At 41.6% G+C, this 24,819-nt stretch overlaps 1 protein-coding gene and 1 long non-coding RNA gene across 3 annotated transcripts in view; both read left to right on the top strand.

The window, feature by feature from the left end:
• The window catches only part of HLF (HLF transcription factor, PAR bZIP family member), a 65,382-nt gene that overhangs the window by 24,910 nt on the left and 15,653 nt on the right, over nt 1-24,819 (top strand). The gene's annotated exons all lie outside the window — the stretch shown is intronic.
• On the top strand, nt 853-19,244 carry LOC144586630 (uncharacterized). Its single transcript, XR_013541553.1, has 2 exons — nt 853-9,218; nt 9,561-19,244. It is a non-coding gene; the product is annotated as an uncharacterized LOC144586630 (long non-coding RNA).

Genomic DNA, 24,819 nt, shown 5'->3' on the forward strand with positions numbered 1-24,819 from the left:
AGCATTTTGGGAATAGAAAGAAAATGTATGAAGGATATAGCCTTTAAAAAAACCACAACTCTTTGGAAGTGAAATGCAAACCCATAAGGAACACAGCAGGGGGAAAAATGAGGCCACTGTGTTGGGGGAGGAGAAAGGAGCAAAAAGCCGGGAGGAGGAGTGAAAAAGGTTTGTTTTGCTTCCAGTTTTATAGAAGTTGTGCAATTCAAGAATTGGATTAACCTGGTATGACTTTGTTTTTCCGCCCGTGTAGATAGGTTGGAGTTTCTTGGCACAGGACATCATACAGTACACAGTGTGCTGTAAATATGGGTGTGTTCGCCCTGAGCTTCAGTGCCACAAAGGTCTTGCAGGATAATACTGTGTCGCGTACAATCCAGGACAGACTTCCTTTAGCTTTTGCCAGGATGGTTAAATACATTGTTTGGGTATGTTTTTCCCCCCTCCCCATAGCAATCAAATCCTCCCAAGGCACTCATAAAAAGAGCAATCTGGCATGCAAATGAAGGCAATACAGTATTTACCTGGGAACTTTTTCCAATTATGATTTACCAGCTTTGTGGGGGGAGGTGTGGAGTTCCCCAGCAAGCTAAGTGTGCCTTACTGGTCACTAGCTTGCTTGTTTGCAGTCGTGATGCGCAAAACCTCAAAAATGTGGCTGTGCCCTTGACTCATTGAATACCTTACAGGGAGGCTGGCAAGTCCTCGGGTGCAAGTCCCAAGGCCAAGTCAGAGTCTTTGGTACCAAGTGTGAGCCTGAATCTTTAAGTCCTGAGCCCAAGTCCCTATTAAAAACAAGCTCCCCCCCCCAGAAAAAAGGGAAGGGGTGGGTGGGTAGGTGGGTGGGTTTGTTTATTTATTTATTTATTTATTTATTTATTTATTTATTTATTTATTTATTTATTTATTTATTTATTTATTTATTTATTTAATTTCTATCCCGCCTATCTGGTCATACTAGACCACTCTAGGCGGTTTACAATCGGAGCAACAATTAAATTATTAAAAACATTACAAATAGACAAAAATAGAAATCAAAGAATATAGTGTCAGAAGTCAAGTCCTGATCATTGGGAAAAAAAAACACGAAGTTGAGTTCAAGGTGAGTCACCGGTGCGACTTAAGTCCAACTTGACAATGATTTTCGCAGCTCGAGTCTCCATCCCTGCTGCTTTGAGAGCAAGGCAAGTGCATCAGTATTGCATATGTTTGTAAAAGCGTTTAAGATGGCATGGTTGCGCTGTGTTGGGCTGGACATGCAATGGACTAGTGGAAATCCTCCTCTATAGTCATTGTGCCTTTTGTTTAACGACAAGGTCCTCTGTGGTTGGCAAACTTAAAAAGCTGAGCCACTCTTGTGTCGCTTCTGTGACTGCATTGGCTTGGACTCCATTAACGGGCATTCCCATAGACCTTGTGCTGACCTGCTGCTCAGGCTTAAGCACAGTCTGAGGTCCTGGGGTTTAAATAAGAGGAAGTGAACCACAGTTGGGTCTTCCTGATCACCTGGACTTCCTGGGCAGGAAAGATACTTTCCAATGGTTTTTTCCCCCCCTCTGTCTTGCAAGCTCTGCAGTACCTGCCCTCTATGGCAGCCAGTTTGGTAGTGTAGTAGGAAAAGGGAAGTGATGCCTGTATCCCTGGATAGTCTTTAAGGTATGCCCTGAAATCACCTCATGGGTGGACACTGGTTTCATGGACAGGTGTCAGCGTTTCAACAAGACGTTTGCCTTGGTGACCTAGACACAGCACTTCAAAACTGTTCCCTTTTTTGGACTATAAATCTCCGGATTCGTAGTTGGGTTCAGGGCATTTTGGGAGTTGTAATCTAAAAAGTAATTTCTCCCGGGCTTTTCCAGGGACCCTGAACAATAGCAACACGAAACACTGGTATACTCAATATGCCGTCATTATTGTGCATATATGCGTGTAACTGAATCTTGGGACTCAAGAGTTTATTTCTGTGGTAATGTGTACAAAGGAAATAATTTCAAGATCAGATATATAATGTACATAATAACTAACATATAATACTGTACTTAGCATAGACCTTATCATAATGTGGATTTGGATAGGGTTCCTTAAGGTGAACTTAGGGTGCGGCTATACTGGAAAGCCAAATCGGAGCAATATGGCTTTGCTACAACTTGATCCACAGCTTGTATTAAATTTGAAATTGCAGGCGGTGCTGACATGGGGTTTGTGGACTGATTCGGGAGTTCATTGTTCATACTGGATGCAATGCAATTCCCATTACAGCCCATAACCCCCTTCTTCCCTTCTCCTCCTCTGGTCCCACCACTGCAGATCCTTTCATGGGGTGTAAATACAAGGACCCAGCAATGAGATAATAGGGTGATGTAGTGCTAATTTCTTAAATGTAAGATTTTTTTTAAATTAAAAAATTCACAGAACAGTTGGGAGGGAGGAAATAATGTGGGGGCATGTTGCCCAACATCACACCCTTACTGCCTATGTCACTGAAATATCACTTACAGAAACACTCCCTGTCTTTAAAAAAAAAGGTGTCACAACTAACAACATGGGGTAAAAACTGTTCCAACCATTCCTTTTAAAAAAAGTAAAATGCAGACATATAAATGGTATTCCATCACCAAAAGTTTTACTGAAATTTAAGTTTCATTGGGACTTCACTGTGGCTTTAAAAAACAACAATACTTTATTCTTATAGCTGAACTATATAGAAAATTCATATCTATTTTCTAGCTTATTCTTTTGAGGTGTCATCATGTGTTAATGCTATTAGCCTGTTTATGTCCAGGAGACTTTGTGCTTATTGGAGAGATTGGTGTCTTGGCATGTTCTAGGAATTTGATTGAATTCCACACAAACTGCAGTAAAGCATGTGGCACTTCCTCCCCTACTTCCTAGTGCCGGTAAGCTTTCTTAATTTGGGGTGGATCATAAACTTGGTCACCATAGCAACCTTGTGAGTTAGAAACAAAAAAAAAGTCAGTCCCTCCCACTCTCCATAAAAGTTTGATTCTGTATCTGCCTCAAATCTAATTTTATTTCTTACCTTAGGCTCAGGAAAGCTTCAGGATGCTCCATAGTCAATCGTGTGGCATTTCTCCAAGGTGTTCCAACGCCTTAGCTTTCCCTTGGAGCCCTGGAGACAGAACTTGGGAAAAAAATGCTTTTTAAGATTACTCCCAGGATTCCTGGCCAATTACCTTGTTGCTTGGAGATGTTGCAAGTTGTAATCCAAAATGTGCACATTTTACTGTATATGTTCTAACCAGAATGCTGTGAAGTGGTGTTTCTCAGGTAGGCTGAGAAATAACGTCTTACAAAAGGCTACAGTATTTAGTGGGCAGTAGCTTGAACGTGACATATGGATTTTTCTCCTTTTAGTTGGGAAGGATTCTTGCTGAATTTCTCAAGACTGACTGTACTGACTAAACTCTGCAGGAGTTGGTTGTTGTGGGTTTTTCGGGCTCTTTGGCCGTGTTCTGAAGGTTGTTCTTCCTAACATTTCACCAGTCTCTGTGGCCAGCATCTTCAGAGGACAGGAGTAGCACTCTGTGGGGAAGAACAACCTTAAGAACATGGCCAAAGAGCCTGAAAAACCCACAACAACCATTAGATCCTGGCCATGAAAACCTTCGAGAACACCTGCAGTTCTTTTCTCTACAGCAAACAGAAGATGAAAAGCTTTTTTTTTCTACAGACATACTACATTTTATGCAGAATGTCTCTGCAAAACTTTTACCTCTTCTGTCTATGAATCTAAGAATACACAAGCAGCAATCAGGAGAGGACTGATTTAGAAATAATAAAAAAAGAGATGCAAACAACCCATTCAGAGCTGACACTTGTTAAATGTCCCTGTAACAAGGCAGTAGCTATTCTGTTGCCATGCATAATTGGGCAATTTGCAGAGAAATCATTCTTGCTGAGGATTAGACAGAAAAGCTCACATCTTGCAGGTGAGGAGAAAAGTTTTGGCATTTCTGGAGAACAAGGCAAGTGAGGATCCACACCCCTATTTTTTCTTCTTCTTTTCATCCTCTTCATGGTGATGTTGGTAATTTATGTAGCAAACCTGGCAGGAAGGGAGGTTTGAACATTGCATGGTTATACAAGGTGGGAGCAATCTGTCACAGACCTTTGCTTGCTTACATGCAAGCAAAAATTTTTTTTAAAATAACTCTGAGCTGCATGGCATACATTTAACCATATCATGTGTAACCCCTGACCATGCACAAGTTGTCAATTGCTACATTTGTGTGCAACAGTCAGCACACCATCAGCCACTAGAGACTTGTTTTCCACCTCTCTCCTACTATATGCCTACTTACTTAGGTATGTTGTTTTGCACAACCCACTTTGTAAATGCAAAACGATAACATGATAGACCATACACTTTCAGCCCAAAGTGTTTCTGTTCTTATGGGTACTATTTTGCTGCCAATCTAAAATATCAACAGCCACTGTGCTGCAGGGGAAATTGTACCGGGTGTGTGTGTGTGTGTAATTTTCCCAAACCATACTCTGTCTGTGAGATCATTCTTGCCTTGAAAAAACAACAACATGAGAATGAGGCAGCGACAGATCATGGGAACAATCCTCCAATTGAAGCCAGCCAGATTTAAGCAGTCAAACAGATTGCAAGAACCATCTTGTTCACAGGTTGTGTTTGTCCCCAAGGGATCATGTGCACTGTATCTATGGGGGGAAAAAAAAAACAAATGCTGCCTGAAATTTAGGTAGTAAGTTGCAACTAGAGAGGGCGCATAGCATCCGTGGGGATTTGGTGTGTCAACAGCTATGCAAGGTCCATTGATTCTGTGTGCCTACTCTAGCTGCAAAGTACTCCTGGATTTCAGCCAATGTTTGATTGAGCCATAAAGTAATAGTCATGTGCCACCCAGTCAACTCTGACTTATGGCAGCTGTTTTCAGGGTTTTCTAGGTAGAGAATATCCAGAAGTGGTTCACCTTTCCCCTCTACTAGGGGTGCTCTGGAACATGCAGTTTGCCTACGGCCACACAGGTTGACTGTTAGGAGACACAGTGAGAAAACTGAATGCCCAGTTTCTCACTCCTAGACCACTGAGCTATCTGGCCAGGCACTGATTGACCCTTACATGTAAAAGATTCAGTGTAATTGTTTACTGAAATTCTGGAGGGAGATCTGTAAGATCTCCTCTTCCATTATTATGCCAGTTTTTAAGTCAAGGGGCTTCTTCATTTTGTTTGTATTTGCTCTTTGTCACAGAAGGGAACGGCCAAAGTGAAATATCTTCCAGATATATCCGTTGATCTGTGAACACTGGTCTGTTTTTTATTTGAAGACAGATTTGTAAAAATATTTGCTAACCTCATCATTGGGAACAACTCAGAAACTGACCTTATTTTTCAGACTTTAATGTAGTTTGTTTACTGTAATTTTATAAATTGTGCCTTGGCAGTTTAGCACTTTCTAGTTTTAAATAAGAAATTGGCTGCTATGTAGCCAGTTTATTTTGTACTGTCTCCTACAATGTTATGGTCTGTAGCTTGGGAAAGTGATTAACGGGCTTCTAATTGACGAGGAGTTCTGAATTCTTTGCACATTCTTCATTCAGAGATGCTCAGCTTGATCTTAAGGACTGGGCACAATACCAGTTTGGTCATGTTGAGTGTGTTCCTTGCCCATTTATGTTGTTTGCTCAAAGGCAAGGAACAGACAGTAAGGAGCGCCAAAAATCTGCTTAGTAAGTGAATATGGGTGGAGGCATCTTTGGAAAAAATCCATCAAGGGTTACTAGCATGCCAGCCCACACATATCTGTGTTGGTCATTAATAGCCAAAGTTGAGCCTCACGGGGAGGTTGAAGACAGAATCAAAGTACAGTAATATTTTCATACAATACCTGATCACCTGGAAATTATCCTTAATCACCCCAGGTGATCAAACAAATGCTTCTTACACACGCCTGGGTGAAAGCTTCTCATCCCTAGACTGAACATGTTCTAAGCATCCAAAGTACAAAAGGATGGAATCTTTGCACTTTTAATTGAAAGTGTCATTAAACTAAATGAGACTGATTTTCAACAAGGAGCTGAACCATTGGACATATATCTTAAGGCTTCTAATAGGACTGGCTCACAGGCTGTTCAACTGGTCCTGAATCTCCAACCTTCCAGTTTCAGTAGTGGGTTCTGGCAAGGGGATGGAAGGAAAAAATTGTTCCTTTTTTGTTTTCAGCACATTTCTGTTTTGCCATGTTCAATTGGCTTTTTCTTAAACTGAGATGAATTGCTCCAGTCCCATGATGGTTGAAGACACCCTTTTGTAGACCTGTTCCAATTCAAGAACACCCTTATTTTTAAAAGCACAGTGACAAAATATGTCCATATTTTTGCTTTGCTTCCTTTTGCTAATAGCCCTCCAATGTGTAATTCACTTTTTCCACAACAGCCACACACCGGGTGGACATTTCCTTACAGTGTTCACCATAAGGGGAGCCACTGTGGTGTAGCAGATAGTGTCACATCAGGACTCAGCAGCCCTGGGTTCAAATCCCTGAATATCTATGAAAACTGATTGGACGGCGGCAATGATAAACTGCTCCTTGGATGTATTACATATCTTGAGAGCCCTGCTAAGGTGCCCCATGTCAGAAACAGCTTAACGACATGTAGCAACCGCAGCCACAACATCCACTGCAACACCAAGATCATTTCTTTCCTGGCTGCCTTCTAGTCAATGCCTTTCTATTGACCAAAAGCACTTGCACCCCTTTCGTATCGACTTTGTTGTTGAGCTAAACTTCCATGAGAAGCTCAGAGGGTTTATTTCTCAAACTACTGGAACTTAGAAAAGTTTCTGAGAACCAGCCCACCCCCCAACCCCACCCCCATGCCTAGTGGCGATGCTTGCAAGGAACAACTTTTCCAAGCTACTGCAAACTGGTATCAAGACAAGAAACAAATGTCCAGATGTTGCCCCGTTCCATTCTTGCTCTGTAAGACTCTGCAGCTTCTCTCAGAGTCACTGCCCTCTGCCCTTCTCCTTCCCCTCTTCTTCACGTTTTGCCAGCCATGCCTGAGGCATATTCAGTGCAGAGATTACATTGAAGCCGTGCAAGGCGATCAGCTTAGCCTGAGTGACCCTTCTGTCACGTGGGCCAGAGTGTGTTCACGGTGTTCTGCCAGACTTGGGCTGGCTGAGCGAAATACAGTGAAGCGCCGGGCTGCCGGCCAAGCTTTTATTCCAGCTTGGAGCACACAGTCACACATTTGCTATTTGGCAGGACACCCATGCCAGGATTTGTTTGGATAGTAATCTAGTACAGTTGTGTTTTTCTTTTCTTTTTTTCCCCCCTTTCCTTTCTCCCTTTAAAAAGCACCAACTGATAATGTGCAACCAGAGGAATCACTGAACTTGGCCGGCCAATGCCTCTCAGCTTAATCCTTCTTCACTTTCGCTGTTGTGATAAAAACAGGGGGATAACCTCAGAATTTGGCAAAGTTATCTTTGTGGACTACAGTTCTCAGAATCCCCAGACAGCACAGCAAAGAGCAATAGCAATTGTTGTTGTTGTTCTCTGATAACCTTTATTGGGATCACTCTCTGCTTTCCCATCGACACTTACTTACTTACTTACTTACTTACTTACTTACTTACTTACTTACTTACTTACTTACTTACTTACTTACTTACTTACTTACTTACTTACTTGTTTGTTTGTTTGTTTGTTTGTTTGTTTGTTTGTTTGTTTGTTTGTTTGTTTGAATAAGTCAACAAGAGTAAATATGATATAAACATAACAGGACAATAGCAAAAACAAGTCCATATAGATAATCTAATTCCCCAGGTGGTGACAGTTAAATGAAATCAGTTACATAAGATGGTTTGGGGATGTTCCTGAATTCCTCCTTATAGAGCTCCATTTTAACCAGCTTTCTGAAGGCCAAGAGAGAAGGGGCTGGTGAACATCAATAGGCAGTGAGTTCCACAATGCCACATCAACCACCAAGAAGGCTGATTTTGTGGTTTTCTAGGCCCCCTTTGAGGGTAGCCATAATGAAGCTTGGCATGAACGCGGGGGTCTAGGTAGAAAATCTTAGGAAGTGTCTGGAAGTTGAGTCATGGCAACTGGGCTTCTTTCTTCTGAGGCTGAAATGTTTTGCTACTCATCCAGGTAGCTTCTTCAGTCTGGATGAGTAGCAAAATGTTTCAACCTAAGAAGAAAGAAGAAGGAACTTCATGGGTCAATTTTCAGATAACCTCACCTGGATGACGGAGAATCTTCACAGATAACTTAGGAAGAGATGCTCCGTCAAGTCTTCAACATGGCATATTGATCTTAAAATGCATGCATCTTGGAGCTGATGTGGTGAACCATCACACTTGATTAGCTTAGGATACCTTGCAGACTACAACGCCTTACGTTCTAGTCTCTCTTCCCTTCTTTCTTAACCCCTCCTACCTTTACCTGCGCCATATGTTGCCTGAAGAACAGATCTCTGATCTTAAAAGCTTGCATGCTTTCTTGTGTTTTCTTGATCAGCTTAATTAAGGCATCACTCCATAACCATAAAACTTTGCATTTGCTCGTAGCTTTATAAAGTTTATTACTTGGAATTTTGGATGGCAAAAATGACTTAAAAGGTTGAGATTCCAAGCAGTTTCTAAAGTATATTGCTGTTTATTCATGTTTTTCTCTGGTTCAGTCCCTAGTTATATTAATGTTGCCATTCCTGAGATCAAAAACCTCAAATCAAAGGAGGAAAGGAAGCAGCTTTGCTTGAAGATCAACAATGGCACATCTAGTCCATCTCTCTTCCCCTTCCTGTGTGCTTTAGCATTTTTTTTATTGTTCCTGAGTCTAAGTAAGTCAGCACTACTCATAGTAACACCAGTCATTGTTTAGGAAAAACAGAAATAACTAGTTTTATGACTTTCTGGCAGCAAGCATCTCATCTGCTTCCAAAGTTGTTTCTGTTCAAACCCCAGCTCATGCAATGGGATCAAAGCATTTATTTATTTATTTATTTATTTATTTATTTATTTATTTATTTATTTATTTATTTATTTATTTATTTATTTATTTATTTATTTATTTATTTATTTATTTATTTATTTATTTATTTATTTATTTATACATACATACATACATACATACCCCGGCTATCTGGGCGACTTGTCCACCCTAGGCTTGATTTTAGCACCTCAAAATATGTTGGGTTGGTGGCAAAGGAATCAAAGGTTGGCCGTGTGTGTGTGTGTTTAGTCGTTTAGTCGTGTCCGACTCTTCGTGACCCCATGGACCAGAGCACGCCAGGCCCTTCTGTCTTCTACTGCCTCCCGGAGTTGTGTCAGGTTCATGTTGGTTGCTTCGCAGACACTGTCCAGCCATCTCATCCTCGGTCGTCCCCTTCTCCTCTTGCCATCACACCTTCCTAACATCAAGGTTTTTTCCAAGGACTCTTTTCTTCTCATGAGATGGCCAAAGTACTGGAGCCTCAGCTTCAGGATCTGTCCTTCCAGTGAGCACTCAGGGTTGATTTCCTTTAGAACTGATAGGTTTGTTCTCCTTGCAGTCCAAAGGTTGGCCAGCTTCTTCTTAATAGTTGTTTGTTTCTATTATTAGTGAAAGTGGTGGGTATTCTGTTGCCATCTGGATATTTGAAGAAGTAATTTATTGTGTCATTTGTTTCTTTACATTTGTTTTCATGTTATTTTTTGGAAGAGTTTTTTTTTAACAATTGTTAACGGGAAAGCATCATTTTTTAAAAAATTCAACTCAGAAATAAATCCTCTTGTGTATTTATGCTGCCATAACGCTAATGATGTAACTTTTGCCTCAAGTTAAGACATTGCCATACTGGGTTGCCCAACTCAGCACACAGCAGGTGGTGTCTGTGGTGATTGCCTTTAAATGCCTTTAAACCCCTCATAACATGTGACAGAGCAACTATGAAACATTACTTTGCTGAAGCAAACAAGAAACATGTTTTCAGGTTTTTATTAGCTTTTTGAAATGTAACTGTGTTACATCCACATTGCTCCATAGCTCATGGCAGGTAACTTTGTTGCTTCTTAATTATTATTTCTAAGTTTTGGCTTTTGCAATGTGAACTTTCGCAGAAGCTGTAAAATACTATGAATAGCCATGTTCACCTGTCACAACCAGATTATATTTTGAACACTGGGACCTGCCTGGCTTCGTGTGTTCTTTCATTTCCTTCAGATTCTGGAGCACTGACCTTTTTCCTGTGTTGACTAGGGTTGCCAGGTGAGCAGTATCCTATTCTCTGAGGTAGCAGAATCAAAACTTGAGAGCTAAGGATGTGCCCTGTGATGTCACATCACATGCCTGTGACACATAGAGAGAGAGAAGGTGGAGAGGGACGCAATGGTAAATTAAAAGGCAGATGAAATAGGGCACTAAGAGCTTCCTTCCCAGAATCTGTTGCAGGGTGTAGGCTACAGTTCACAGTGGGAAGGAAGTGCATTGTTCACACTTATCTAATCCAGGGGATCTCCTGGTGAACAGCAATAGTTGAGGATGAAGCTGTCCAAACCTGATCAGGGTTGTTGGTGGGCAGCTTTCTGTTTCCTAAGGTGTCAGGATTGGTGCCTAAAACGAGGAGACTGAACTTCATCCAAGACCTGGCATCGCTAGTACTGTGGACCCTCTACTTATGGAATTAATCCATATTGGAACGGTGGCTGCAGGTCAAAAAGTCTGTAGGTCGAGTCTCCATTGACCTACAATGCATTGAAAACCGATTAATGCCGTAACCGGCCGTTTTTGTTCCATTTTGGTTCCATTTTGGTTTTTTTCTGGTCTGTATGTCGATTCTCCGGCTGCAAGTCGAATCTAAATTTTGTGGCCAGAGAAGTCTGTAACTTGAAAGTCTGTAAGTCGAGCCGTCTGAAAGTCGAGGGTCCACTGTAGTGGCTTAATGCTGTAACATTTATCATCATCTAGAAGTCTTGTCCTGTACACTGAAACCAAATGTTGGCCATGGTGTTTGAACAGTGGTGGAAAATAATGCTTTTTTAAAATTCAGCAGTCATAATGAAAGTAGGATTTTGCACTTCTTGAGATGTATTCTGAGAAGAAAGGCACCTTACCTTCAGAATTCACACTTTGATAAAGCTCACAGGGAGTTTTTGCATACATAGAATGAAGCTGAATAAATGCATACATTGGGAAAAATGCATATACGCACTCTTTAAATCAGTGTGGGAACTGGGAGAGAAATGTGATCATTGGGTGGAATGGAGAAATAAATGTGCTAAAAATGTATACAAATTTTTGAGAGAATTCGGCAGCTCAGTGAGTGAACCAGGACCATGTGTATTTTTAGAAGTTGTTACTAGGTTAAGTGAAGCTATTATTCAAAAGTCCTGCCCGTGATCTTGTTGACATTAGCTTTAGTACGCTGAACAAGTGGGACCTGCAACAGAACCAAGCAGTGTGGAGTGTCCGTGTTCAAAGCTCCCATCAGTCAGCCTCATCTTTTTCCACAATACTTCATCCCATCCTGCTTCCCATCTTGTTTGCATTCTTTTTGTCCCCCCCCCATCATCCCCCCACTAAGCACAGTCATTACGCAGGGCTGTTTGGGCAAGGGGCCTTCCTTTTTCTTTTCCCCTCAAAGATTTTTTGTGTTTCTGCCTATGTTAAGAGTTCTGGTGATACCTAGTAATACTTGTCTTTCTCGATCTGCGCATCTCCAGATATTTGAAGTGGAGAGAATATACTGTAGACTTCATTTGCTTTCAAAACTTTAATCCAGTTTTGAAATTAAATCATAATCAGATCTAAGCCCATTAACTTCAAACAAACTTCAAGCTTCAGTCTTACCTGAAAGAGAAATCAAATGGAATTTTAAAAAATATCAGTTGGTATTATGTATGTCTCAGTTTCACTTTTCTTTATTTCATTTCTGACCATCTCACCTGTACTGGATATCATTTTCTGTGTGTGAGTATTCAAAAACAGCATGTTTAAATACAGAAGTGTCAGAACAAACTTACATGATGCCTTCAGGTAGCTTGTTTAGTTTGCTTTTGGTTTTGTTGGTTTGTCTTTTGTTTGTTTTTTAACTCATGAAGAATATTTATTCACAAGAGCAGTGTCGCATATAAATTTTCAAGTTTGTCTACAGCATCTGCACAGGTCATAGAAGATTCCGTGGCCATGATTTATCAACTCTCTGAATGATGAAGGGTGAAATTAATAGCCTTAACTTCATATATAAAGTTGTTTTCCAGTACTGTTTCATTTTTAAAAATATCCACAGTTCAGTCCATTAGTATAATATATCAATCAAGCATCTCTAGGCAGTGGAAACTTTTGCAAGTTTACTTGGAGGTACTCCTAGGTAAATATGTCAGACTTCACTTGGAGGTGCTCTGTATGTTTCCTTTACAGGACAACTTAAAAACAGATCTATGGGGCAAATCACAGATTGCTTGCGCTTGTTTATCTCTGACTAACTAAAGTAGACCCAGTAAGTCAACAGGATTTATACAAGTGTGGTTTGCTATTGAGCAGTTGATTCAAAGAGTCTGCTCTAGTTTGGACTAGCAATTACATTTTGCCCAATGAATTTAAGGTGTACTTTAAAAATCAAGCAAAATGCTAGTCCTCATAGTTCAAGAAAGAAGACATTTTTGTAATCAGCAATTTAGCCCTTCTCTATAGGTGACCTCAGATGATCCTTCCTAGCTGCTAAAACTCATCAGACAGGTTCCTGTTAAGCAATTAACTAGCAGAGCAGAAAAAAGAATGGTGTTTCTCCCAGAGATTAATTTTCACTTCAGGGGAAAAAAATTAACTATTTCCTCTTCTAATTCATCAATAGTCCTATAGGCCTTCAAATGAAAACATTTGTTTCCATACTGTAGAGAAAAAGAAAACAGTAACCCAGAAAAGCCAACTAACATAACAAACTAGATTTTCCATGGTCAGCAGGGTCATTTGGCCCAGGCCTCGCCTTCAGAGGGGAGGGGGTTCACCTTGGCCTAAAGCGTAAAGGTAAATAGAAGTTTACTGTCATGCATTCTGCGACTGAAAGAATGTTTTACATCCCATTCTTTATATTAAAATATATTTTACTCTTCCTTCCAAACAATGAGGGAGCCTCACCATGTGAAAGCCGCCTAGAGTGGTCGTATAGACCAGATGGGTGGGATATAAATAAATAAATAAATAAATAAATAAATAAATAAATAAATAAAAATTGTCCTGGGCCTCATCTGAGCACTCTTAAGTATATGAAGGTGCGGTCTCTGCCCCTTTTCATACACTGAACATATGGTCAGTGTCTGTGAGTAGCCATGGAGGAACAGGAGCAAGGGCAGCCGAATACATTTTTCTGCCTGAGACAACAGGAACAGTGCTGCTGACCAAACCAAGCCAATGCACATATGTAGTATTCAAAGCCAGTCAGGTTTTTTTTTTTTTTTTTTTTTGGCCTGTGAGTTACCCAGTAACTGAGAAGGCCCAGGACAGAGTAGAACAAAAGAGATACCAGTTTTGGCATAGTTCTTTCCTTGCTTTCATGTGTCCAGATAATATAAATGAGACCCAATTATAAGTAGTCATACGGAGGTGCACTTTTGCAAGTGAGTCAAATGGATAGGAAAAGAGTGAGTGTGTATTTGTAAAGTTCAGTGGAGTTCACTTAAGACTTGCACTTACTTCTGAATAGTTGCTTCATGGGTCTTGAAATTAGCAAGATAATAGCTTGCCCTTGGTTGTAGAAAGGGAGAAATCCCACTTCCATCCTTTGGCCATTAGAGAACAGAAGAATCCATGCAAAGTGCTGGGCATTTGGTGAGGGAGGAGGAGAAGATTATAATCTTAGAATTGCAGCACTGGAAAGAACCATATCATCAAATTCAGACCCTGTCAAGGGACACAGTAGGGAATTGAACTCCCAACCTCCAGTTGCACAGACAGATACCTAAAGCACTGAGCTATCCAGCAGTTCTTATACTGAATCTGTATTTCCATTTCTCTATTTTCCAGGAAATTCTATAGCACATTTACTATATTATGGATTTGCAATCCTGGTTACTCTTAAAACAAATACAAATGGAGGAAAAATGTCATGTGAATATGTAAAATTCATTGTCTCCTTTTAGATTTGTTCCCACTGGACCCAGCCTTCACAAGATACTCATTCACTTAAAAGTAGAACGGAAAGGGTCTCAGATATCAGGATTCCCTTCCCTTAGGTTGGGACTGGAAGCAGTTCAGAGGAGAAAGAGATATAAATATACTTGGCCGTGGACATGGGCATGCCAGACTTCAAACTTGTTGTAAACTTGAGCTGTGTCTGGTGATGGCTTGGCTGTGAGGTCACTATTGGCCAAAGCTGCAGATCTCCCTCAAAATCCTTTCAGTAGTTTGTGTTTGGTGAATATTAATCGTTGATTTTGGACAAGAAATAATCTGTAGGTGTGAAGACTGTAAATATGATGATGACCAAAACTACCCCCTGTCCCACTTTGTATGAGATAACAGATGGTTCTGCTTATGTTTAGTCAGAACTGATCTGAGGCAGATTGACGTATTCCAGCATTCAATGACTGCCCCATCAAGTGGTGATATACATGTGTGAAACAGCTGGAACATATCAAATGCTACAGATGGAGCTCTTTTGTATTAACCTCCCATCACCTTAGACACCACACTCCTAAGGCCTGGTTGCTCTTCATGTGCACCTGAATGAGCATTAGAATACGAAGGCGACGGAATGGGTTGCACTTCAGATCTCACGTTTTCAACACCTTTAAAATAAAAATTCCCCCTGTATCTCAAATTAACTGAAAATAAAAAGTTTAGAAGATCTTGCAAATATTCCTTTCCAGGCACAAGATGTTCTTAATGAGAGGGAGCATTCCAAAGTGGACTCACCCACACCTACAAATCTTGAATGATACCAGCCCATTACACCACCCTTGTGTTCTGATGCTTCATTAGCTTCATGTGGAGACCAGCCCTTGGTTAAAGCAAAGCAGGGGATTCATCCCAGCAGATAAGTCATACATTACAGAGTGAATGTAGGTACATGCGCCTGAATCATTCCCAACTTCTTGTGGTTTGAAGGTGAAGGTTATGGTAGTTTGAATGGACAAAGGAGATATGAATTGATATATACCAGTGGTTCTTAACCTTTGTTACTCGGATGCTTTTGAACTGCAACTCCCAGAAACCCCAGTCAGGACAGCTGGTGGTGAAGGCTTCTGGGAGTTGCAGTCCAAAACTCCTGAGTAACCCAAGGTTAAGAACCAGTGATATATACCATCAAGTCAATTGTATTCACTACTCCATTCAGGCTACCAGGGCCTGACAGGTTACAAAGTTAAGTTAGATTCTTCTTAATCATCATTGTGCATAGGCAGGAAGAGGGAAATTCTCCCAAGAATCATACCAGTGACTTCACACTATGTTTCCCTTACTTTTTTTCCCTGTAGTGCAGTGGTTCCCAACCTTACGTCCCCAGTTATTCGTGGACTACCACTCCCAGAAATCCTGGCCAGCACAGGCAGTAGTGAAGGCTTTTGGGAGTTTTAGTCCGAGAACATCTGGGGACCCAAGGTTGGGAACCACTGTTCTAGAGCAACACTTTCAAAATAATTGTTTGAAGGCTAAGCTAGACAAATGTTTCTTTTCAGCTCTCTGTCCCTTGACCAGCCCTACGGTTAGGTAGATGGAAGGAATTGCACCAGTCACCTGCATTTGAATGTCATTAAAGGGCAGGAGACAATTCAGTTTATTTCTGTTGCATTCTTTTACTCCCCAAGAGAGAGAGAGGTGTCTCTGGGACTTTCTGTCTCAGGTGCCAAAATAACATGGCCAACTTCAGGTGATTGACTGCAGCTGAGTTCCATTTGGCTTAAGGCCTAAGGGAGCAAAATGTCCCCAGCCAGTCCTGGGGACATTAGCCAGTAGAAAGAATGGTGTGTGGATGCACGCCTCAGATTGTATAAGTAAAAGGAGTACAGTATGTGGGAGCGGAGGCACTGGGCCTACCCCTCCTTTTTTTCTTCCCTCATTCCTCATCCATTTTTCCTTCCCTTCGCCATCCATTTTGTTTCTGATGTTGGCACCAGGAACATTGAAAAATTGTTGGGGCAACTAACTGTGGAAAGAAAAGGGATGAGAGAGGGAAAGATCCACCATTTCTCTTCCACATGCTCCTGCTACTTTAAAGAAAGGTACACGCACTTGTCCTCCCCCAGCTTGTACATGGTTGAACATGCATAAAACAGCTCTTTGATGTGTAGCTTGTATCTTAAGGCTGGCTTCAGTAGAACTCCTGTGGGGTTGGTTGCTTTCTTTTAAGGAGGAAAGTGAATTAAATCATTGCCCTTTGGGTACTGTTGGGTGGGTTGTGAATAATGTGAAATGTATGGACATGAATAGGCCTTTTCTTTCCTTTCCTTTTTTATGCACCTATGAATTATGGAAGCACAAGTTTCTCTTAGGGTTACACCAGTACACTGAATTTTATTCTTTCAAAGGACCATATAAATCAGCAGCAAGGAGCATCTTCCTCTAAATACTGAATACACTGTTTCCTCAGCAACGCAAAGTCAAAAATGTATGAAAGAGAAGTATGCTGTATACTGTTTTAAAACGTCCAATCTGAATTAGTTCAGTTCTCAAATAGCTATTTTTATATACCTGTAGAGTGTGTGTGTGTGTGTGTGTGTGTGTGTGTGTGTGTTAAAAACTTTTTTTAAAAAAAACCCATCTGTTCTCTTTTGCTCTCTCCCTTTTTTATGATGATGTATGTCAAAGACAGAGTGATGTGTCATGACAGTTGCTGTGGCAACACCACCTACAGTATGAAAATAGGACATAGACAGGACTTCTCAATAGGAAATCTCACAGAATTTTCTGAGTCCATGAATTATGTTTGCCCTCACTGTCCAAGAAATTTTAGCACCTTTGCGATGCCTCACTTTCAGTCTATATATGTTCAGGATTTTTTTTTCCTGGCACAGCTATAGACAGCAAACTTTTAAGTTTTAGGGTCGTCAGACTGAATCTTTTAAGGAGATTAACATTATTATATATCAGCCGTACTTATAACAAATTGTGCCTCCTAAGAAGTAGAGCCAGCTTGTGTAGCCATGGGGAAACTGCACAGTTCCAGGGATCCCCCAGAAGAAGGGAAGGGTAAACCACTTCAGAGTGCTTTGTGCCTGGTCATTAGGGTAGTCATTAGTCAGAATTGACAGGACAGCACATAAAGAAACCACAAAGTGGTTGCAAGGTTGATTATTCTGGTATTCAGTAACTTGCTGTGAGCTGATTCACAGCCTGTATTATGTTTCGAGTAATTTCTCCAAGCTTTTTCAGGGACCTTCAACAGCAGCAAAACGAAACACTGGTATATTTAACATACAATCATTATCATGTGTGGATATGTGTAATTGAACCTTGAGACCTAATAGTTTATCTCTATGGTAACGTGTAAAAAGAAAATAATTTCTTGATCTATATTGTAGTGATAGCTAATGTACATAATAACTAACATGTAATACTTAGCATAGGCCTTATCATAATTTGGATTTGGATAGGGTTTCTTAAGGTGAATTTAGGATGTGATTGTATTGGAAAGCCAAATCGGATCAATTCAGCACTGCTGTGATTTGATTCACAGCCTGTATTACATCTGAAATTGTAGTTAGTGCTCACACAGGGCTGTGGATCGATTCGGGAGCTCATATTTCATACTAGATGTGATGTGATTTACATTGCAGCCCACAACCCCACTTCTTTCTTCCTCTGGTCATGCCTCTGCTGATCCTTCCTTCCCCTGGTCCCACCTCTGTAGATCCTTTTATGGGGCAAAATATGAGGACCCAGCAATAAGGTGATAGAGTGATCTAGTGCTAGTATGTGTAAGAACTTATTTAAAATTTTCTAAAAATCAGAGCATGCTCAAGGAAGAGGAAAGAATGCAAGGGTGTATTTCCCCAGTCCTGAACATCATGCCCCAACTGCCTACGTCACTTTAACACTACCTATAGACATGCCTCCCATCTTTACAAGAATATATGGCAGCTAACCACACGGGAAAAAGCCTGTTTGAATTGTTCCAGCTTGAAAAAGTAGAAGCCCTCTGCCAGTGGCAGAGGGAAAACAAAGCTATTGTGGGAGCAAAAAGAGCTGGACTGATTTGAATCAGCTTTTGTGTCATGAGGTCAGTTAAAAATACTTCGAATTTAGCAGAGCAAATCCCGTGGTATTTCACCTGCCAAGGAGGGTGAAAAGTGTTTCCTGAGGGGAATGTTAGTCACCTTATATGCATTGCAGCCCCTGTTAAATAATTTCTCCCTTGACCTTTCAGACCAGGATATTAAAGTCAGTGTTGTAGAAGAGATAGCTGTGTTAGTCTGTCCAAGCATGATATGTAAAAAAAACAATAAATAAAAATAGAAATTAAAAAGTTAGTGTGTATGTGTATGTATGAGAAACACTTTGGGGGGGGGAAGCCTCTACTTTCTGAAAAGAGATGACTTGACCCCATTAAAAATGCCTTTTAATGCAAATATGGCAACAGGGGGTCTTATTTGGCTATTATAAAATGGGGCCATGACTTAAAAAAAAGTTGGGAACCATAGCTCTATTAGATAGTATTGATGAGTGCTTCCAAGCATGAGGTCCTGAAGGCTGGTTGAAAGATACCTGAGGTGCAGGGAACACAGTGTAGTGAAGAGTTTCTTACTTTGAGGAAAAGTATAATATGCAAGATACTCCCCCTGCTGGATAATGTGTGATTATTACATTGTTTTCTTGTTTAATTTGGAAATGGGCAGTGGTTGCAGCTATGTATACTGTATGTATATTTCTTGGTGTTGGTTCATATACTGACAAACAAAAATCTAATAGGGCTATGGAATGGAGAGACACATGTTTTAGTTCACATCTGCTCTTGCCAGTTGCTTTGGCATTATTCATGTGCACAATAACAAACTAAATGATCTGCTTATGATTTTATTTTTAGATCACATTTCAGGCTCAACCATCAAACAGGGAGCTCAGGGCAGTACATGGGCTATTCTCACAACAACTCTGTAAAGTTCTTTGGACTGACAGAGTGTGCCGTGCCCATATTTACCTAGAGAAATTCATGGCTACCCAATAACTTGAACCTATGTCTTCCCAGCTCTAGGTGAAGTGTAGGTGTTAGTATAAAAACAAAACCATCCACTGATGGATGTAGGGTTGGAATGATAATCCATTTCCCCCATAGATCAAGAACGACACATTCTAAGACGCCATATCATTTTAATTTTTTCCTTGAATGTAATCCTCACTGAGTATCCACACAATAACATGTTCCCTCCTTTCCTGTTCCAACTCTTTTCGTCCTTCCTTCTGCTCCATTCTCTGCCCTGTCTCACCCCCTGTGAGGGATATGTGCAAGTCCAGCCTTTTTATGGGCAATAGGGGAGGGAGGAATCCCTTCTAGAACTCGAAAGGGAAGGAAATGGAAAGAAAAGTACAGGACATATAGAAGGCAAGCCCAGAACCGTTAGCTCTTTGTATCTTGCTGGGTGAAATAAAGTGTCATATTCATCCTGCCAGAATGAAGCAGAGGATAAGAGGCAGCTGTGCTGGGGAGAACATTCCCTCTCCCCCTGCCCCAATTAGAGAGGGAGCTAGAGGCAGCCCTGCTCCGCACAGAAGAGAATACCCACACAGCTAACATCACAGCTGACGTCAGAGGGAGTTCTAATTGTCTAATGTCCCCATAGGAACCAGTTTCATTCAAGACAAGGGAACAGATAAGGATCACAGATCTAGAAGGACCCAGACTTCCAAAATACTTCTATTCCCCAGTAAGGGAAGCTTACCTGGAAGCAGAAACAAAAAGGAAGATAATGATTTAAGTCTCAGATAATGTGATGCAGATCTGTTAGTTAACCAATTCCAAATTAATGGGGAACTGAATTACCTCTTGAACAGAAGCAAAAAGGATGTGTAGATGTGTGCATGGGCTCTCATTCTGCCTAATAGTGGGGTCAGAGCTGAAAGGTGAAGCCTGCAACACGAAGACAGTTGAGTGTGTTTGTGTAAAATTAGAAGCATTTGCTCTCTCTGGGTATGTACTCGTACAGTGACTAAAAATAAAGTTCCAGATATGACAGGGATGCAGAGGGATACTTAGGCAAAAACATATAGTTAGGATGTATTTACTGTATATCATTCAATGCTGGCTGGATAGCTCAGTAGTTTAGATATCTTAGCAGAGGTTGGGAGTTCAATTCCCCACCGTGTCTCCTGAGAGAAGAGCCAGGTTGTGTGGCCTTGGGCAAGCTGCACAATCCCAGGATGCCCCCAGAATAAGGGAAAAGTAAATCACTTCTCCATATCTTCCCCTCCATATCTTCCCCTTCTCCTGGCAAGTAGAAGGAGAAGATATGGAGGCAGTGACAAATTTCACTTTCTTGGACTCCCTGATCGCTGCAGATGGTGAGAGCAGCCATGAAATTAAAAGATGCCTGCTTCTTGGGAGGAAAGCAATGACAAACCTAGACAGCATCTTAAAAAGCAAAGACATCACCTTGCCAACAAAGGTCCACATAGTCAAAGCTACAGTATGGTTTTTCTAGTAGTGATGTATGGAAGTGAGAGCTGGACCATAAAGAAGGCTAACTGCCAAAGAATTGATGGTTTTGAATTGTGGTGCTGGAGGAGACTCTTGAGAGTCCCCTGGACTGCAAAGAGAACAAACCTATCCATTTTGAAGGAAATCAACCTTGAGTGCTCACTGGAAGGACAGATCCTGAAGCTGAGGCTCCAATACTTTGGCCATCTCATGAGAAGAGAAGACTCCTTGGAAAAGACCCTGATGTTGGGATAGTGTGAAGGCAAGAGGAGAAGGGGATGACAGAGGATGGGATGGTTGGACAGTGTCACTGAAGCTTGTTGTTGTCATTTAGTCGTGTCCGACTCTTTGTGACCCCATGGACCAGAGCACGCCAGGCCCTCCTATCTTCCACTGCCTCCCGGAGTTGTGTCAAATTCATGTTGGTTGCTTCGATGACACTGTCCACCCATCTCATCCTCTGTCGTCCCCTTCTCCTCTACTTGAATTTGACCCAACTCCAGGAGGCAGTGGAAGACAGAAAAGCCTGGCATGCTCTGGTCCATGAGGTCACAAAGATTTGGGCATGACTTAATGACTAAACAACAACACTTCTGAATATCATTAAAAAGGGGATTGAAAATAAAACTGGCAACTTTATAATGCCATTGTACAAAACGCTGGTAAGGCTGCACCTGGAGTATTGTGTACAGTTCTGTTTGCTGCACCTCAAAAAAGACACTGTGGAACTGGAAATGGTGCAGAAGAGACCGACTAAAATGATGGCTGGGCTCGGGCACCTCCCTTATGGGGAAAGGCTACAGCGTTTGAGGCTCTTTAGTCTAGAGAAAAGAGGTCATGAGGGGGGTCATGATTGAGATGTATAAAATTATGTGGGAGATGATAAAAGTGGCTAGAGGGAAGCTCTTTTCCCTCTCACACAATACCAGAACCAGGGGACATCCACTCAAATGGAGTGCTGGGAGAGTGAGAACAAACAAAAGAAAATATTTCTTTACTCAGCATGTTGATAGTCTGTGGAACTCCTTGCCACATGAGGCGGTGATGGCATCTGGCCTAGGTGCCTTTAAAAGGGGATTGGACAGATTTCAGGAAGAAAAGTCCATCACAGGTTACAAGCCATGATGGTGATGTCTAATTTCCAGGGTTAAAAGGAAGGTACCTCCAAATGCCAGATGCAGGGGAGGGGTAGAGGTATCTCCTTGTCTTGTGTGCTCCCAGAAGCATCTGGTGGGGCCACTGTGAGATATACAGGGAGCTGAACTAAATGGGCCCTTGGCCTGATCCAGCAGGGCTCTTCTTATGCTCTTAATACTCTCTACCTAGAAAACCTTGGAAAGGGTTGCTGAAAATCAGAACTGACTTGATGGCACACAATTGTTGTTCTTGTTCTATCTTTCCTTTCCTCTGCTGTACTTAAGGCAATGAACATGACTGTATTCCTTCTCCATATTTCCTCACAACACCTTTTGAGGTCATGTTGTGAAACTGAGAGACAGTGGCAGTCTAGTGAGTTTCATAGTACCTGAAAGGCCTACCTAGTTCAACCATTGCGCCATACCTCATATCGTGACACAAACTGTTGTAGAAGTACATGCTAGAAGCCTAATGTAGCTGCCATTTCCTTTTTCTCTTTTCTGTTTTTACCTAAGGCTTCAGTAGATCCAGATAAGGCAGAAAGGGAGCAATAAGCAATGTAGGGAATAGGAAGCAATGGTGCTTGGTGGCGGGGGGGGGGAAGCTGCATTGCTTTTTGGGGAGGAGATTTTGCTTCAATGTCACCACTGATTCTTGGCCCAACCTAGAAAGGCCTATTTTTGACATATTAGGCAAAAGCAAAAGAAGAATGTGTAGTCAACAAGAGACCTATGGGCCATCATGCGTTGCTTTCTCACTTCCATGTTTTTGACTGTGCACTTACAACTCTAAAGGATCTCGTGCATGAAAGGGCCCTTAGTGCGCCATTTTATGAAGAGGGGGATTTAGAAACATAAGATCCGCTCTGTCTACCATTTCCTTCCTTTAACCAACCGGCTGCTTTCAAGATAACCAAGGAAACCACTTACCACAGGCAGTTTGGCAGTTTGTATTGATCTGGAAGTTGCTGCCCGTCCACATGGCTGTTTAAGCATTGCACATTCAAGATTTATTTTATTTTATTTATTCATTTTATTTATACCCCGCCTATCTGGTCGTTTCGACCACTCTAAGATGCCCATGTGGCTGGGGAATTACATCCCTCCATCATCAGAATGATTTTCAGATCCCAAAGAACGGGTCACAGAGGACCCTGAAAAATACCCTGATGTAATGGATTAATAACCCAGGACCAGCAGCATCTCTCTAGGCTCACAGGGAGAGAGGGACCTTCCCCCATTCCCCCCCCCCATTTGATCCTTTTGAGTGTAGTTGCTGGGGATTGGCTCTGTGAACTTCTGCATGTTGCCTTCACCTGGGGCAGTAAAATGTCTTGGGCTTGCCCTTCCTTTCACTCTTGATTTATGCCAACTGAATACATAAGAGACAGCTATGTACGTTGGGGGTACAGCCGTGACTGCTGAGCATCGGATTTCTCAGGCATTTGTTTTCCATGTGTGTTGATTGGCCTTGAACTCTGTTGATTTTTTCAACTGAACCTAATTCTGCCTCACTCTTCTTAGGATCACGAGACAGCAGCAATGTGGCTCCCAGAGTAACGTTATGGAGCCAGGTGTTCGGCTTAGCTTTAGGAAGAAATCTTGCAGGTTCCTCTCCTCCCCCTCCCCACCTTCAGCTGACCCATCGTGCCCTGCAGCCTTCCATCGTCTGCTGACCATCCCTTCTGCCAGGATGTTGTCACAGCTGTGGCGTCTGCTGCTCTTTCTCCTAGACATGTGACCTTTTGTACGCTGTCCTCCCTTGACCTGCCCTGGGAAGGGAATGAGTTTAAGCATCCTAAAAATAACACACAAGATCCAGTATGGATTCCAAGGAAGACTTAACAGAAATGCCTGTCTACCACTCTGGACACAGGGACACGGGGACACAATCAACACATATTTATAGATACCTGGGCACATATGGATATTGTGTTTTGTTTCAGTGTGCTCACACAGATGGACTATTTTGAGCCATAGTCTTCCCAAAGGCTTGTTCCTGGACAGTGTCTCTGGTAGTAAATCAGCATAAAATTCCTCTGTCATTTATACTGAATGTGAAGAACCAGATAAGAAAATTTGCTGTTGCTTGTTTTGGTGCACTGTTGTTGTTTTGCTGTTCAACAAAAAAGAGTGTTAGAGTAGCTAAATGTTAGATTTCTGAAAAATGTCAGATGATTATTTATTTCCATGCCGTTGAATTGGATGTGGGGTATCTCTTGAAGTCCACAGAAATACAGATTTGGTCTGCAATCCTATGACTTTTGTGGGTTTTCATTTCTAGTAAAAATGCATAGAATTGTTCAATTTATTTACATTATTATCACCACTGCCCTTAGAACTGCACAGCTGGTCTGCAGGGAAAAAGTGCACCATAGGAATTTCCCTGTTGTTGGTTTTTAACCATTTCAAGTGCCAACTTGAATAGATGTCCCTCAAAATTAAGATGGGCAACAGTGGAATTCTAGATGTTTTTGGTCTGCAGGCCCCATCAGTTCTACTGACCATGGTCAGGAATCATAGGAGTTACATCACAACAAATGTCTTGAAGGCCACAAGTTGTCCACCTCTGTTCTAGAAGCGGGAATGTGCTAGAGCTAGGAGCTCCTTTTTTGACATCGCCTGTTAGTGCAGATTACATGACTGATTCTGAGTGGGTGCTGCAAAAAAAGAAAGATCATGCAATTTAATAGAACTGATATTGGTATCCAGAGCACTGCAGCCTCGGGCTAAGATCTTAAGGACACTTAGTAAGGAGGTGAGCCTCACTGAATATAATGGGACATTCTTCCAAAGAATGTTCCCTATAATTCTGCAGAGCTCTGTGCAAAGGCTCCATATCCTGCATATGGAGTTCCAGCTGCAAACGGAAGCAAATGGGCGGATACACTTGCTGGGCTGCACACTCCTGCACAGCTTAGAGGAAGCATTGCTTCCAAGTTAATGAATGCAAAATCCACGTTACTCACACATGCACCAGCATGAGATACGCATACCTTTATCGACCAAAGATATACCATGCTTGGCAGATGATACTTGATAAATGTAATATACGTATTGCATATTTTGCTCCGGCTA

This window comes from Pogona vitticeps, chromosome 2 (genome assembly GCF_051106095.1).
Source record: "Pogona vitticeps strain Pit_001003342236 chromosome 2, PviZW2.1, whole genome shotgun sequence".
Classification (NCBI taxonomy): Eukaryota; Metazoa; Chordata; class Lepidosauria; order Squamata; family Agamidae; genus Pogona; species Pogona vitticeps.